Source organism: Calidris pugnax, unplaced genomic scaffold, assembly GCF_001431845.1.
Source record: "Calidris pugnax isolate Ruff unplaced genomic scaffold, ASM143184v1 scaffold49, whole genome shotgun sequence".
In the NCBI taxonomy this organism is placed as follows: domain Eukaryota; kingdom Metazoa; phylum Chordata; class Aves; order Charadriiformes; family Scolopacidae; genus Calidris; species Calidris pugnax.
In genome coordinates, this window is record NW_015090798.1 from 4,527,801 (window position 1) to 4,542,569 (window position 14,769).

The window sequence follows — 14,769 nt, forward strand, 5'->3', positions numbered from 1 at the left end:
GAGAGCGTCGGTGGTCCCCCCCCCCGGCCCCCATCTCCCAAAGGATGCTCGCCCAGACATCATTTCTTGGGATGCTCTTGGCAAAAAAATCATCAAAATTAGGGAGGGGGGAAAGAATCTCCCCCTTGAGACGCACCTTAACTTCGGATGTGTGTGTGTTTACTCACAGATTTCCAGATTTTAATTGAAACAAATAAATCAGATCGAAGGGTACGGCTTCTCAGGGCAACTAAAAATAATCATCGAAGCATCTGGGTTGGAAGGGAGCCTTGGGATCATCCAGTCCCACCGTCTGCCCTGCTCGATAAAGTTTTCCCCTAATTTAAGAAAAAAAAAAAAAAGGAGCTGTGACTCAGCTGGGGAGCCTGCAGGAGAGGGACTCTTTGTCAGGAAGTGTAGTGATAGGACAAGAGGTAATGGTTTTAAACTGAAAGAAGGGAGATTTAGATGAGATCTCAGGAAGAAATTTTTTCCTGTGAGGGTGGTGGGACTCTGGAAGAGGTTGCCCAGAGAAGCTGTGGCTGCCCCATCCCTGGAGGGGTTCAAGGCCAGGCTGGATGGGGCTTGGAGCAACCTGGTGTGGTGGGAGGTGTCCCTGCCCATGGCAGGGGGGTTGGAACTTGATGATCTTTAAGGTCCTTCCAACCCAAACCATTCTAGGATTCTATGACTCCCCAGGGTGACCTGTACCAGCAGTTGAGTGCCATCCCTAGGATGATGTTTTCCTCCTTGCTGACCTGAATTTCATTAGGAAAAATCTCGCCTCTTATCCGTCCTTAGAGTGTGAAATTGTATGAACTTTCTTAACTTATTAATTTATTTTTTTTCCATTGTACACTCCATAGTCACAGAATCACAGAACGCTATGGGGTTGGAAGGGACCTCTGGAGATCATCTAGTCCAACCCCCTGCCAGAGCAGGTTCCACCCAGAGCAGGTCCCACAGGAACGTGTCCAGGTGGGTTTGAATGTCTCCAGAGAAGGAGACCCCACCACCTTTCCAGGCAGCCAGTTCCAGGGCTCTGCCACCCTCACAGGAAAGAGGTTCCTCCTTGTGTTTAGGTGGAACTTCTTATATAGTCATGCTCTCCTGGACCCAGCCAGGAAAGAGTTAATTTTGTTTCTAGTGATTGCCCTGAAAGGAGCTAAGGAAAATTTGTGCTTTCCCAGGCTCTTTTTCAGCTCTGGATTCAGCTGAGAAGGAGCACAGAGGAAGCGATGGAATGGCCAGTGGAAAATTCATACCAGAGATGTCACGCTCAGAGGATATAAATGGGGGTTGGCTGGAGGTTAAATCCACGATGACTGCTCAGGAAAATACTGATTTACCAGGCAGTGAGAGCAACTTGTGCCATTATTATTATTATTATTGTTACTATCCTTATTTTCCTTTTCTGTTATTGTTTCTCTTAAACTGTCTTTGTGTCAACTCATGAGGTTTTTTTTCCCCCCTTTCCCCTTCTTTCCTGCCTCTTCTCCCTGCCTTTCTGTGGGAAGCGGGAGGACTATGTGAGTGGCTGCGTGGTCGTGGCTGTGGTTGGGGTTAAACCATGACACATGTCTGAACAGAATCATAGAATCACAGGATAGTTTGGGTTGGAAGGGACCTTTAAAGGTCATCTAGTCCAACCCACCTGCAATGAGCAGGGAGACCTTCCCCCAGACCAGGTTGCTCAGAGCCCCGTCCAACCTGACCTTGAACGTTTTCAGGGATGGGGCATCTACCACCTCTCTGGGCAACCTCTTCCAGCATCAGCATAAAAAATGTCATCCCTATATCTACTCTGAATCTACCCTCTTTCAGTTTAAAACCTATTCTCTTCTCCTATGGCGGCAGGCCCTGCTAGAAACTCTGTCCCCATCTTTCTTATAAGTCGTGAAAGAATGCAATAAGGCAATTTCTTAATCACTGGAAGGCTGCAATAAGGTCTCCCTGGAGCCTTCTCTTCTCCAAGGCTGAACGATCCCAACTCTCTCCGCCTGTCCTAATAGGAGAGGTAATAAATAATAAATAAATAAATACAATACATCATAAATGATAAATGAGTAAGTATAATAAGCATGACTAAAGGACTCCTTGCTCACTGCAAGGAGGAGGACGACAGCCCCCCCCGAAGAAAAAAAGATATCATTGGACTATTGAGATGACTCTGGCCTCCTTACCCCCCCTAACATCTCTGTGATACCCTCCAATTATCTAAAATCATAAATAACTGTAGCAAGACCGGCTCCATGGTTGTCTAGGTCAAGAAAGAAGCAGATGGATGGTGACACCACAGAATCATAGCTGCTTTGCAAAGCAGTAATCTCAGTGTGTGTTAATCGGCAATTGATCAAACCATGGTGTCTCTGAACGCGTGAAAGGTATCGGAACCGTGTGTAAAACTGCTTTTGGGGTGCCCCAGTTTGAATGGGACACTCCATGCGCATGAATAAAAGAATTACTTGTGTCACTCTATCGAGGTGCTGGAGCGGGTCCAGAGAAGGGTAATGGAGCTGGTGAGGGGTCTGGAGCACAAGTCTTGTGAGAAGAGGCTGAGGGAGCTGGGGGTGTTCAGCCTGGAGAAAAGGAGGCTGAGGGGAGACCTCCTCGCTCTCTACAACTCCCTGAAAGGAGGGTGGAGAGAGGTGGGGTCGGTCTCTTCTCCCAAGTCAAAGGCAACAGGACAAGAGGAAATGGCCTCACATTGTACCAGGGGAGGTTCAGATTGGATATTAGGAAAAATTTTGAAACTGAAAATGTTCTTAAGCGTTGGAATGCTGAAGGAAGTGGTTGGGTCACCATCCCTGGTGGTATTGAAAAGATGGGCAGACGTGGTGCTTAGACATATGGTTTAGTGATGGTTTTTTATCAGAGTTAGGTTGATGGTTGGACTGGATGATCTGAAAGGTCCCTTCCAACCCAGGCAATTCTATGTTTCTGCGATTCTATTCTTTGTGCCCGAGCCTCTCTCCTTGGTTGGCACAGGCCAGCTGGGGGATTTCCATGACAATTTTCCCCACTGCACCCCGTGTCTGCTGCCTCTCACCATTAGCTGTGCAGCTCCAGTGTGTCCTCCCGTTCTGTAGCTGAAGACAGCAGTCAGAACTCCTCTTCTTCATGCTGAGCAGACCCAGAGCTCATCATCTCCATCCGTACATAATCCCTCCCGGGGGGGGGGCAACAGCTCAGAAAGCATGAGCAACACCTGAGTGAGCGGGTTAATTCCTTCATTGTCTGATTAGGTAGGAACAAGACAGAGAAATGATTTGAGGTCAGCGGCGTTCCCAGTTTTCTGTGCTTGGTTTTATCTTCCAGTGATTTTAATGATTCATGTAATACACCTCTTCGCAGGAGCTCTTCCGCACCGCATCTGCATCTTAATTCAACAACGACAATAATCTCAGGATGTTTATTTCCTTGGCAAGCAGACAGAAATCATGGCAAACAGTGAGCCTTGTTGGATTTTCCTATCGTTCTCTTCCAGCTGGATCATGGGTGCTTTATCCTGAGGTCACTGTAAGCCCCCCCCCAAAATAAATACAAGAACACTGCCAGAAATCAAAAGCTTTTGATGCTGTCTTTCACAGTATCCTCCTGGAGAGGATACTCAGCACCCATAATAGACAGACAAACCCACCAGACAAGCCCATAATACGTTGGGTGAGCAGTTGACTGATGGGTCCAGCTCTAAGGGTAAGTGGGGTTATATCAGGCTGATGGCCAGTCACCTGTGGGGTTCCCCTGGGCTCAATTTTAGGGCCAGCGCTCTCTCATGCCTTTATAAATGATCTGGAGGCAGGAATTGAATGTACATTAGGCAACTTTGCTGAGGATACTAAGCTAGGAGGAGCTGTGGACTCCCTTGAGGGTAGAGAGGTCTTCCAGAGAGACCTGGATAGAACAGGCATCTGGGTGCTGGATTCTCCACCTGGGATGGAGTAATAAGCCTGGTTATACATACAAACAGGGGGACACAAGGCTGGTACAACAGTATTTCCCACAATGGCAGCAAAGTTGTGATGTTCTCATGAATCCACAATATTTCCATGAAGCACAGCTGCTGTGGCCATCTGAGGACGTCACTTTGGGAAGCCTTTGGTGTGTCTACCCTTTCCAAGTGGCACTCGACGCGCCGTCAGGAAAGGCAGTCTGGGGTTTGGTACGGCTACAGTTTAAACTAGGGGCTGCCAGGCATGGACCACGCTCTCCAGGGAGGTTCTCGGAGGCTTTGAGGAGCCTTCTTCATGATTCAGAGGAGGATGGGGTGGAAGGAGAGGCAGGTGGTACTGCGCAGGAGGGAGCCGGGGTGGAGAGCAAGGGCTTTGTGGGAGGCTGAGGAGAGAGCCTGGAGTGCCAGCAGGACGCAGCAGACGGCCTTGTCTTTCTGAAACTAAGGATGAATGATTGTTTTGGAACATCCACATGACAGAAAACAGGTGTGTGTGGGGGAGTAGAAATAAAAATATGCATATACACAGGTGCGTGCACACACACATATATATAAATTTCCTTAAAAGAACACACAAAAATTGCTTGCTTTAAAAAGGGATGTCTGTTGTACCCATACAGTAGCCCTGCATAGCAACAAATCACAGAATCACAGAATGGTTTGGGTTGGAAGGGACCTTAAAGATCATCAAGTTCCAAACCCCCCTGCCATGGGCAGGGACACCTCCCACCAGACCAGGTTGCTCCAAGCCCCATTCAGCCTGGCCTTGAACCCCTCCAGGGATGGGGCAGCCACAGCTTCTCTGGGCAACCTGTTCCAGTGTCTCACCACCCTCACAGGGAAGAATTTCTTCCTGGTATCTAATCTAAATCTCCCCTCTTTCAATTTAAAACCATTACCCCTCGTCCTGTCACTACACTTCCTGACAAAGAGTCCCTCCCCAGCTCTCCTGAACACCCCTTCAGATATTGGAAGGCTGCTCTAAGGTCTCCCTGAAGCCTTCTCTTCTCCAGACTGAACAACCCCAGCTCTCTCAGCCTGTCTTCACAGCAGAGATGCTCCATCCCTCTGAGCATCTTCGTGGCCCTTTGCTGGACCCGTTCCAACAGGTCCATGTCCTTTCCATGTTGAGGACTCCAGAGCTGGACACAGTACTCCAAGCATTGAAATAAGAGCTCCAGAGAATGAGAAATAGGACTGAGATGTGCTTTCTGTTGCTTTCCCTCACATTCCAGTTCACAGGCTCAGGTGATTTTTGCAGGTGGACCCATTTAAGTCACACCACAGAGAAGTGCAGTCAGCTGCGTATCTACAGTTGTGCTACCAGATGCCCAGAGATAAAATGGTGTTTCCAAGGGGTAACACAATCAAAGCAGCGCCCAGACGGCACGTCAAGGGGCACGATGTCAGAATCTGACTGGATACGTGAGGTGCAGAGGACATGCCAGGTCTTTAAGCAGCCGCCGCAGCCGAGCGCGTTGGGGAATGAGCAGGTCCCATGGGACACCACATGTCCCCCAGTGCAGCCATGTCCAACGGGGCGGGTGATACTCCAAGTGGATGTTAAAGGGAAAATATTCTGGTTCCCAACGAGGTCCAGCTCAGGCATCTTGTGGCTTTGGCGCATTACCTGAACACCATCACTTCTGCTAACCCCACTGCTCTTTCTCTTTTCCAAAATCTCGGGCATCTATCTTGCATCGCAGAGAGAAACGGAATCAGATGAACACTGAGGAGCACATAAATATTAAAATAAATACCCTGGTGTGAAACTTGTCAGCTCTGTTTCTTGGAGATTGGGAAGGTAGTTCTCACACATTCTCATTTTTTTGATTTTTCAAGGAGCACATAAATATTAAAATAAATACTCTGGTGTGAAAGTTGTCAGCTCCTTTCTTGGAGATCGGGAAGGTATTTCTCACACATTCTCATTTTTTTGATTTTTCACCCCCTTTTTCATAAAAATCCCTGCTTTATCGAGTAGATCTTAATGTAAATGCTTTCAGTGTGTTTTTTTCCAGTAGCTTGACAGAAGTGGACAGAAAGCTGCTGGTGGCTCACCCCGTACAAAGTGAGAAACGAGAAAAGTAACGCTCCAACCTTTTGCCTGAGAAAATTTAATTTCTAGGTTAATTTGCAAATAAAAACGAGTTCATTTGGATCGCGACCGACCACCTGTCCAAAGCAAGGTATTTGAAAAAAATGGTGGGTGAGAGGAAAGTATGTCAGTAGAAGTGTTCCCACCATGAGGACTCTTTAATTGCTTGTGACCCTGCTGTGGAAGAAGGTGTGGGAAAATTAATGCTCTGAGCAATATTCATCTTGCTGAGTGTTTTCCTTTCTTTCTTCGCTCATGGTTGATGTGACCTTTTTTTGGACTCCAACTGCTAGAGGAGATGTACTGCAACATGCAGAGTACATTATTATTATCTTGAACATTCTCCAGCTTTCGTACCAAATGTTTAGTCTGCTTGGTCAGGATTAAATGCCCTTTTCTTTTGACTTCTGGAGATTTCTGGTCCAGATCGCACACCTGGTGCGCTACGGCCATTTTCCTTCACAGAAGCTCAAAAGCAGTTTTCTTTGCTGAAATGCAGCCCCACAAGATAGGCTTTTATGAAAACTATTTTTAAAAAATATTCCCAGAAATCAAACAAAAGTACAGATTGCCAAAGCCTACTCTGGGAGAGCTGACAAGTCCTTTGCAGTGACACCTTGCTCCCCAGCCCCAGTCTCTTACACCAGAGGTGTGTGTGGTGGATGTGGTTATTCACATTACACCACCAGAAAAAGAGGACTCGGTCAGATGTACTGTCTTTGCTTTCATGTTTTCCAAAAGGCTCCAAAACAGGGATTCATGGTGGCTCCAAACCCCCAGACCTGGAAAGGACTCGCTATGGAAAGAGGAGCAGGCAGAACAAGTTGGGGTGAACCAGAGGGTTTCACACGTAGCATCACCTATGGGCCTAGCCTGCAATTAGTCTTGTTAGAAAAGGTAATATGTCTTTTGAAATCAACGAAACAGAATTACTGTATTTGTTTATTTCCATGTGTGGCCAGAGCTCAGATAACCTGCAGTCCATCAAAAGCACAGGGACTTGAAAATAAAGCCTTAGATAATCTATAATTTCAGGTAACTCAGAACAAGAAAGAGAGAGGCTGTGGGAGAAGGAGGGCAGGCTCTGCGGGAATCATGGCAGGGGACTATTAAGATGAAGAAGGCTAGATTTTGCCTTGTATATACCTGTTTACCACCAAATTGTGCAATCAGCTAATAAATTTTAATGCCGTTTGATCAACTGCTGTTCCCTGACCATTTCACCCCAATTCTGCTTATTGATTTCACGTGCACTGAGCTACTTCAGTCCTTGCCATTCAAACCAGAACAAACAGTCACTTGGTTTCACAAGAGGACCGGTTCTCTGCAGTCCCAATTTCCCTGCAAATGACCCCCAAACTGGCTTCTGCTCACATGGGATGAAGCTAAAGATAATGTCTGTCACGCTACGAATGGTGCTCAGCTTGGAGACACCAGACAGACTTAATCTGACACAGCTTTATTTAAGCTAGAAAGAACTATATTTTCTGAATTTCAGGAAAGTCAACCCTCATTTTCTCACGCAAGGAGGGCAGGCAGGGCAGCCTGAGACTACCCAAAGAGATGGGGAGCAGCTTGGGTGTATTGGCAGCACAGCATTTGGTGCCACCTCAGCTAGATCTTTCTCATTTTCCTCCTAATTTCTATGTGGTTTCGGTTGGTTGTGCAGCCCGGGCAGGCTACACACTGCTGGAAGTGGGAAGTTGAGCAAAGGGTAAGGGGCCTCGCCAAGCTCTGCCTGCTCCTTTCTCGCCCTTGTAAGCCTGTCCTGCTCAATTTCCACCCCAGCTTTCATACACTTGTAGGTCTTTTTACTTCCTTGCCAGGTCCGGCTTTATAAAGCAACTGCTTGAAGATGGGTCGCTCATCACTGGATGCCCTCCCACTTGTCTTGCCCACATGGAGAGCACCAGGTCAGAAGGAGGCTCCTCTGGTGCTGTTTATGCTCATCTCCTTAGGAGGGTCCCTCCTTCCATTTTCTCTTATCCCAATCCCACAGAATTTATCTGTGGTAACCACTGTGGGACAGGGAGTAAGGAGGATTTTCACTAAGTGTGATCTGGAGCATTTCCCTTTATGAGGAGAGGCTGAGGGTCTTGGGGGTTTTTAGTCTGGAGAAGAGAAGGCTGAGGGGGGGATCTGATCAACACCTATAAATACTTCAAGGGTGGGTGTCAGGAGGATGGGGCCAGGCTTTTTTCAGTGGGGCCCAGGGACAGGACAAGAGGAAATGGGCACAAACTTGAATATAAGAAGTTCCGCCTAAACATGAGGAGGAACTTCTTTCCTGTGAGGGTGGCAGAGGCCGGGAAGAGGCTGCCCAGAGAGGGGGTGGAGTCTCCTTCTCTGGAGACATTCAAACCCACCTGGACACGTTCCTGTGCAACCTGCTCTGGGTGGACCTGCTCTGGCAGGGGGTTGGACTAGATGATCTCCAGAGGTCCCTTCCGACCCCATGTGATTCTGTGATTCTGTTTAATGATGTTACACTGTCTTCAAATATGGTTTATATTTATAAAACATATTTATATTATGCTACAGCATACTACCTAACCCAGTGCACTGAAAAGCTTATCCCAATGTTTGACAGCAAAGAAGCAGGGTTTAAAACTTCAGGTATTAGGTAGGTGAAAATCATGACATCCATATTAACAATACCTTGCCTAACTTGGCAAACTATATCCCAGACCACAGTTCAATTTAAGCAAAGGGCAAAATTGATGTAGGTCTTCACTCATGGAGATGTGTGGTAGGAGAATGAGCGATAACAGATGATGAAACAAGAGAGGTTCAGACTGGATGTATAGAAAAAGGCCTTCCCCAGGAGGACGATCAGACGGTGGGACAGCTGTCCCGAGAGGGTGTGCGGTCTCCATCCCTGGGGGGATTTCAAGAAACAAATCTATCAAGCCCTGAGAAGCCTGGTCTGACCTCAGAGCTGGCCCTGCTCTGAGCAGAGCTTGGACTAGAAAGCCCCTGAGGTTTCTTCCAACCTGAATTATCCTGTGATCACACATGTCTGAGGTAACGGAGCCTTGTTTATAGTTTCCATAAACGAGGACCCTGGTTGTAGGCGGTGTCACTGAGAATAAGAAATGCAACTTTGATTTTTTAATTTTTTTTTTGGCCTTCCCTATATTTAAATTCTCATTAAAAATGATGGATTATTTCAGGGTTGGTGTTTATTGTGTTTTTTTTTTTAACACCACCCAGATATATTCATATACACTCACCTCCGTATATATAGAAACGGAGAACGTCTGCGCTTTTCCCTCTGTGTGTTTATCCACTAAATGCATGTTTTATAACCCTACAGGGTAATCTGCAGTGTTTGGTACTTACTCTTTTGCTCAGGAAATGCACAAGAGTCACCAGCGCTCCAGAGCTTGGTTGCTGGGTAAAGTGGAGCTCATTTGTATTCAGCACCCTGCCCGAAAGTGATAAGAAGCCAAATACTCCTAGGAAACAGCACAAATGAAATACAGCACGCAGGAGGCGAAGTATTTATAGAAACAAAATATCAGCATTTTCCACACATTTACACAAAGCAATTTCGGTCTTTTCATAGGGAAAAAAAAAAAGAAAAAAAAAAAAGAAAAAAAAAAAGAACATCTTTGGCACTCATTTACTCGTTTCCCTGCAGTCATATATTTTGGCCAAAAAGCACTGACTACATAGAAAACCTTCAGGTCACAGCAAATTAAAGATCAATGACAACCTAAAATAGACGCTGTCATATTTTCACTCCTAACATGTCTTTGTAATAAGAGCATTGTTTTAGTAAGTAAATAACGTGACATTTCTGCCTGAATGGGATTTTAGCCTCGCGGCTGAACCCTGCCCGCAGATCCCCAGCCTGCTGAGAGAGAAAGAATTACGCCTGCCTTTAACTCCTTGGGCCCTCTGGGTTGATTAGCTGAAGTTTGTTAAGTGCAAGGCAGAGGCTTGATGAGCAGAGAAGCAGCTCACCACATCTTCCTTCCTGCGTGCATGTCAGGATGGTGAAGCCTTGCTACCTTCAGGTGAGATTCCCACCTGCAACCCTGGGGACAAGTCTCCCAGCCAAAGGTGCTCCAGGACAATTTGGACCAAATCCTAAAATGGTTAGAATTGGAAGAGACCTTAAAGATCATCGAGTTCCAACCCCCCTGCCATGGGCAGGGACACCTCCCACCAGACCAGGTTGCTCAAAGCTCCATCCAGCCTGGCCTTGAACCCCTCCAGGGATGGGGCAGCCACAGCTTCTCTGGGCAACCTCTTCCAGTGTCTCACCACCCTCACAGGAAAGAATTTCTTCCTGAGATCTCATCTAAATCTCCCCTCTTTCAGTTTTAAACCATTACCCCTCGTCCTATCAGGACTAAATCCTTCAACCTTGCCCAAGGGAAGCAAGGAGAGGACCGTGGCAGCTTTTTAAAGGACCAAATCTTTGCATCCTGCTGATGTCAAACAGCAGCAGAGGGAGAAGAAGGTCAGGCCAAGCCCCATCACCTGCCCATCTCGCACTCGCCCACCAGTTGTCCCCTCCCCATTGGTGCCAGGGCCACCAGGCACGGCAGCTGAGCCACTGCCCTGGTCACCTGGCTGATGGAGCAGCCTGCCCTCTGTCTTTGGAGGAACAGGCAGAAAGAGAGAACTGTTTTTAAAACATAGGTGGTTGATTCTTATGTCTAAGAGTGACATTTTTTGACTCTGATTTTGTTACCTGTACTCACAGAATCACATGGGGTTGGAAGGGACCTCTGGAGATCATCTCCTCAGCCCTCTTTGTGTGTGTGGCTCATAGAGCCTTATGAGTAGGACTAAGCCCATGCAACACAATACTTATGGACTAGGGCAAAAATTCAACATTCCACAGTAAAGTAATACAATATAGAACAATTTTTGCAGGAAGCTCAGAAAATAAGCACCTATTCAGCTAATTCCAAATATTATTCCCATTTGGCTCATGATGCAAGTAACGGTTGGGTGATACCACCAGCTGTACCTTCTGCTATCATCCCTTGGCTGGAACAATAGTTTCCTATTTGTGGATTTTGGGGGTAGGGCTTTGGGAATGCACAAAAAATACATGATAAAATCCCAGCTAAAGTGTGAATTGATTTTTTATTGCTGGAATTTTTCATTAGGGACATTGAGAAACAGGAAAAGCAAGAGACAATGTTGGAACCGCCTAATACAAATTGAAGAAATAAAAGAGTGAATAAAAGAAAGCATCTGAGCTGGGAAACAGCAGAAAGGCATGAAAATGTGGGGGGTTTTTTTGCTGCCATAGCCTATGCCGAGTCAATTTTAGACAGAAATTGTCTTATCTATTAGTAGAAAAGACATTAAATTTAATGGCACTATGTAGTCTTTCTGCACACCTCTATTTTAACCTTCGTTCCCTTCAATCTCTGTCAAGGTTAAATAAGTGACTCAACACGCAGTGGTCAGCACGAGCCAGTGATTTACAAAGAGCAGGAAAGAAGGGCTGGGACAGCACTGGGGGCCCTGCAGTGGGAACCAGGAGGTGCTGTTGGGTGCACCTAGTTCCACGAGGTGTTTTCCTGAACCCATTTTGCATCTATATCCACACACACAGTAAAGCAGAGACATTTTTTTTTTTTAAAAAAAGTGTCTATTCCCGGAGCACAGGTTTCTTGCTCAACAGGATGGCAACCTGCAAAGCTGCAAATCTGTTCCTCTGGCAGAGTAGTGACGATGTGTACCAAGCCTGATAAAATGGAATAAACCAGGGAGGGGAAAAAAAAAAAAAAAAAAAAAAAAAAAATGCAGTTGTAAAATGTTTAAAAACCTGATCCTAAAGCAGCTGCAAAAGAACAAATCCAAGACTCTTTCTGGCCAAAAACACAGAGGCCAGAGGAGGTCTTGCAAGTTACTCTGCTCAGGAGAAATTGATGCAATGCTGTTTTCTTACAGAATTTCTGAGCCCTGTTCCTTCGGGCATTGGGGGGATTAAGCAAACAAAGACAGTTTCTGTGCTGCTGCCGAGTCTCTTCCAGACAGCCTCTTCCAAACCTGCCCCTCTGGGCTTTTTTCATGGGGTCACGCTTATTTTGGGTAGATCTGACTTTCTGCTTGATCCTGTGTTTTTCTCTTCCCTCGCATGTATAGTCGAGGATCAGAAAAGTCCCTTTTCCCAGACGATTCTCTTTCTTCAGTGAATTTACATGTATCTTTTACCCTGCCTGGTGCTGATGCTGAGTGAAAGATGGTTGCTTCACCAGCTTCCCTAACACAGCTAGATTAGTATAAAGCCTATCGGAGACAAAGATGAATATTCAAGCTCAGGACATCTGTTTCACCCTTCAAGACACTTACTGATTTACTGAAGTCTTTAAAATTAATGCGGACACTCCATTATGTTTTGGATCGTATGGTTAAACCCGATCTGGTTTCTCCAGAGCCGCAACAAGGAGGTCAACGTTTCCAATTTATGTGCCTGAATGGCTTCTCTTTTCCTCCTATCAGATTTCTGTTTCCCTTGCTAGGATCCCTGACTACATTTTAATATTCATAAATCCTACCGATGCGACAAAATGATCTATTTTGTCGTGGAGTCTCTTACAGGGTCAGCAAGATCTTATCTAGAGCAACACCCACGTGTTAGAAGCTGCAGTTTAGGGGTTGGACCTTTCAGTTTAAGGAAAAAAAAAGGCTGGGAAAGTAAGCGAATAGCTCTCTGTAGAAGGTCTGGGTGCAGAACACTTGAAACCTCAGCAAAGTATCAGGTGGACCCTGAAGGCCACATGAGGGAGGGCACAGGACTCTTCCCTCCCACAGGCAGGAGGATGGATCAGTAACAACATCTAACTCGGCGGGGGGGGAAAGAAGCCTGGTATAGAGGTGCTCAATTAAATGATTGAGGCATCCTTCTCATGGCTTGACCTTTCAGAGAAGAATGACAACATCTGAAGTCCAGCAGGCTGCACAGTTGGGGAATTTGAGCCCCACCTACAGAACATGGGTTTCGGTAGTGAGGTGGCCACCTCTCAAACAGCTTGGTTGTTGCTTGACTCTTGTGGGTCCCAAACTCAAAAAAGATGCAGAAATGGGACGTTTCTTTGCCTCTGTCCCCATGAGTGACCATGTTTTCTTGAAGAACCTTAACATACTGTAGGATCAAGGTCTTCATGAAATGCAGTTCCAGCCACCACTTTTCAAATATCATTATAAGCACTATCTTCCACCTTCCATCAACAGATTTCTGATCATCATTCATGAAGAAAATGACAAATCTATTCTCAGTCTTGCTTTAGGGGATTCTCTAAGCTGAGACGGAAGAGTCTTAGCCTGAGGCTTAGAGTCTCCTCTGGAGGAGGAGGAAGGATGAACTTCATCCTTCCAGGTGTGCCAAGGAGGGGAAAAAAATCCCCTCAGCATTCATTACAGTGAGCAGAAGGAACAAAAGTCTGTGGCCTTGTGACCCACGAAGGAAGGGACAGTGCTCTGAGGATGCCACCACTCTTCAAGTGAGTGGTGTAGATGCCCAGGCTGAGGTCCACCTGGAGAGCTCCTGTGGCTGCCTGCACACCCGAGTGAGGCCCTCTGTGCCTTCAGACATGTCCTAGGGCTCAGAGTGTCTATATTTCTTAGGTGAAAAGGTAAAAAACAAAAAAGGCAGCTTCTTTATAAACACTGTGGGAGCTGTGGATGCCATCAATAGGGTTAGGAAGCGTAGCATCTCATTTGAGGAACCCATGTCTTTGTTTCTGAGTATTAGGAAATGAGTCTCCGGGGAGGCACTCTCTGACCAAAAGTGTCCTAGCAGGAATCAAGAGGGAGCTGAGGGATGTGGACTGGCCACACTGTATTACAGGGGCACTGGAGATGGAAGCTTTCCTCCTCTTATAGGTTGTGCCCCACTCCAGAGCTGGGCTTGCAGACACAACCCCAAAGCCTTCACTGTTAAATCTATTGCTTTTTATAGACACCACTGCAAAAAAAATAGGCTCAGCAAAGCCACCACAAAGGAAACGAGGTACCCTGAGTACCAGCTACAGAAGGAGGTATGTGGGTCTCCAGGGTGGAGGCTTGGCTTGCACAGTGTCTCTCTGGCCCAGTGGCCACCAGTATGTCTCAGGTCCTGTGCAGGGCTCAGGATAATGTAACCTGCAATGTTGAATAGCCACGAGCCTGGTTCTCCCCATCAAGGCCAGTGTAAGGCCATGGCTGCCTCAGGAGAATCAGCACAGCAGCATCTGCCGGCTGGAGCAAGGGGACGTTGCGCTGAACCAGCCACTGAAAACAGAAAACACCTACCAGGTTGAATCCTGAATCAACGAGCTTAAAGAACATCCCTGCTTAAGATAAAAGACTGAAGTCACCAGAACTACTCTATACCATCCGGCTGCCTTTGCTTTATATTTATATGACCTTTTCCTTTCTTTATGTTTTTCCCTTTTGCTTTCAAAAGCAGAAGTTTAAAAAAAAAAAACTTGTTTTAAAGATGAGTTTGAGTGAAAATGATTTATGTGTTTTGGAGCAATGTTAAGACCCATTTCCATAAAGAATGGAAAAATACAGTCAGGGTCAAAGAACTTTGAACAAAGACAAAGGTAAGCTCCTTGGGAGAGCAGCCAAAGCTCTGGGTGGGGGAATCACATTCCCAGAAGCTCCTGCTTGACAGTTGGCTGCAACCAGCTGGAGCATGGGGAAAACCCAAAGACCAGCCTGCGAGAGCAACTAAAGGTCACAGCAGCAAAGAAGGAATAGGAAAAGAGGAGATTAATCTGCT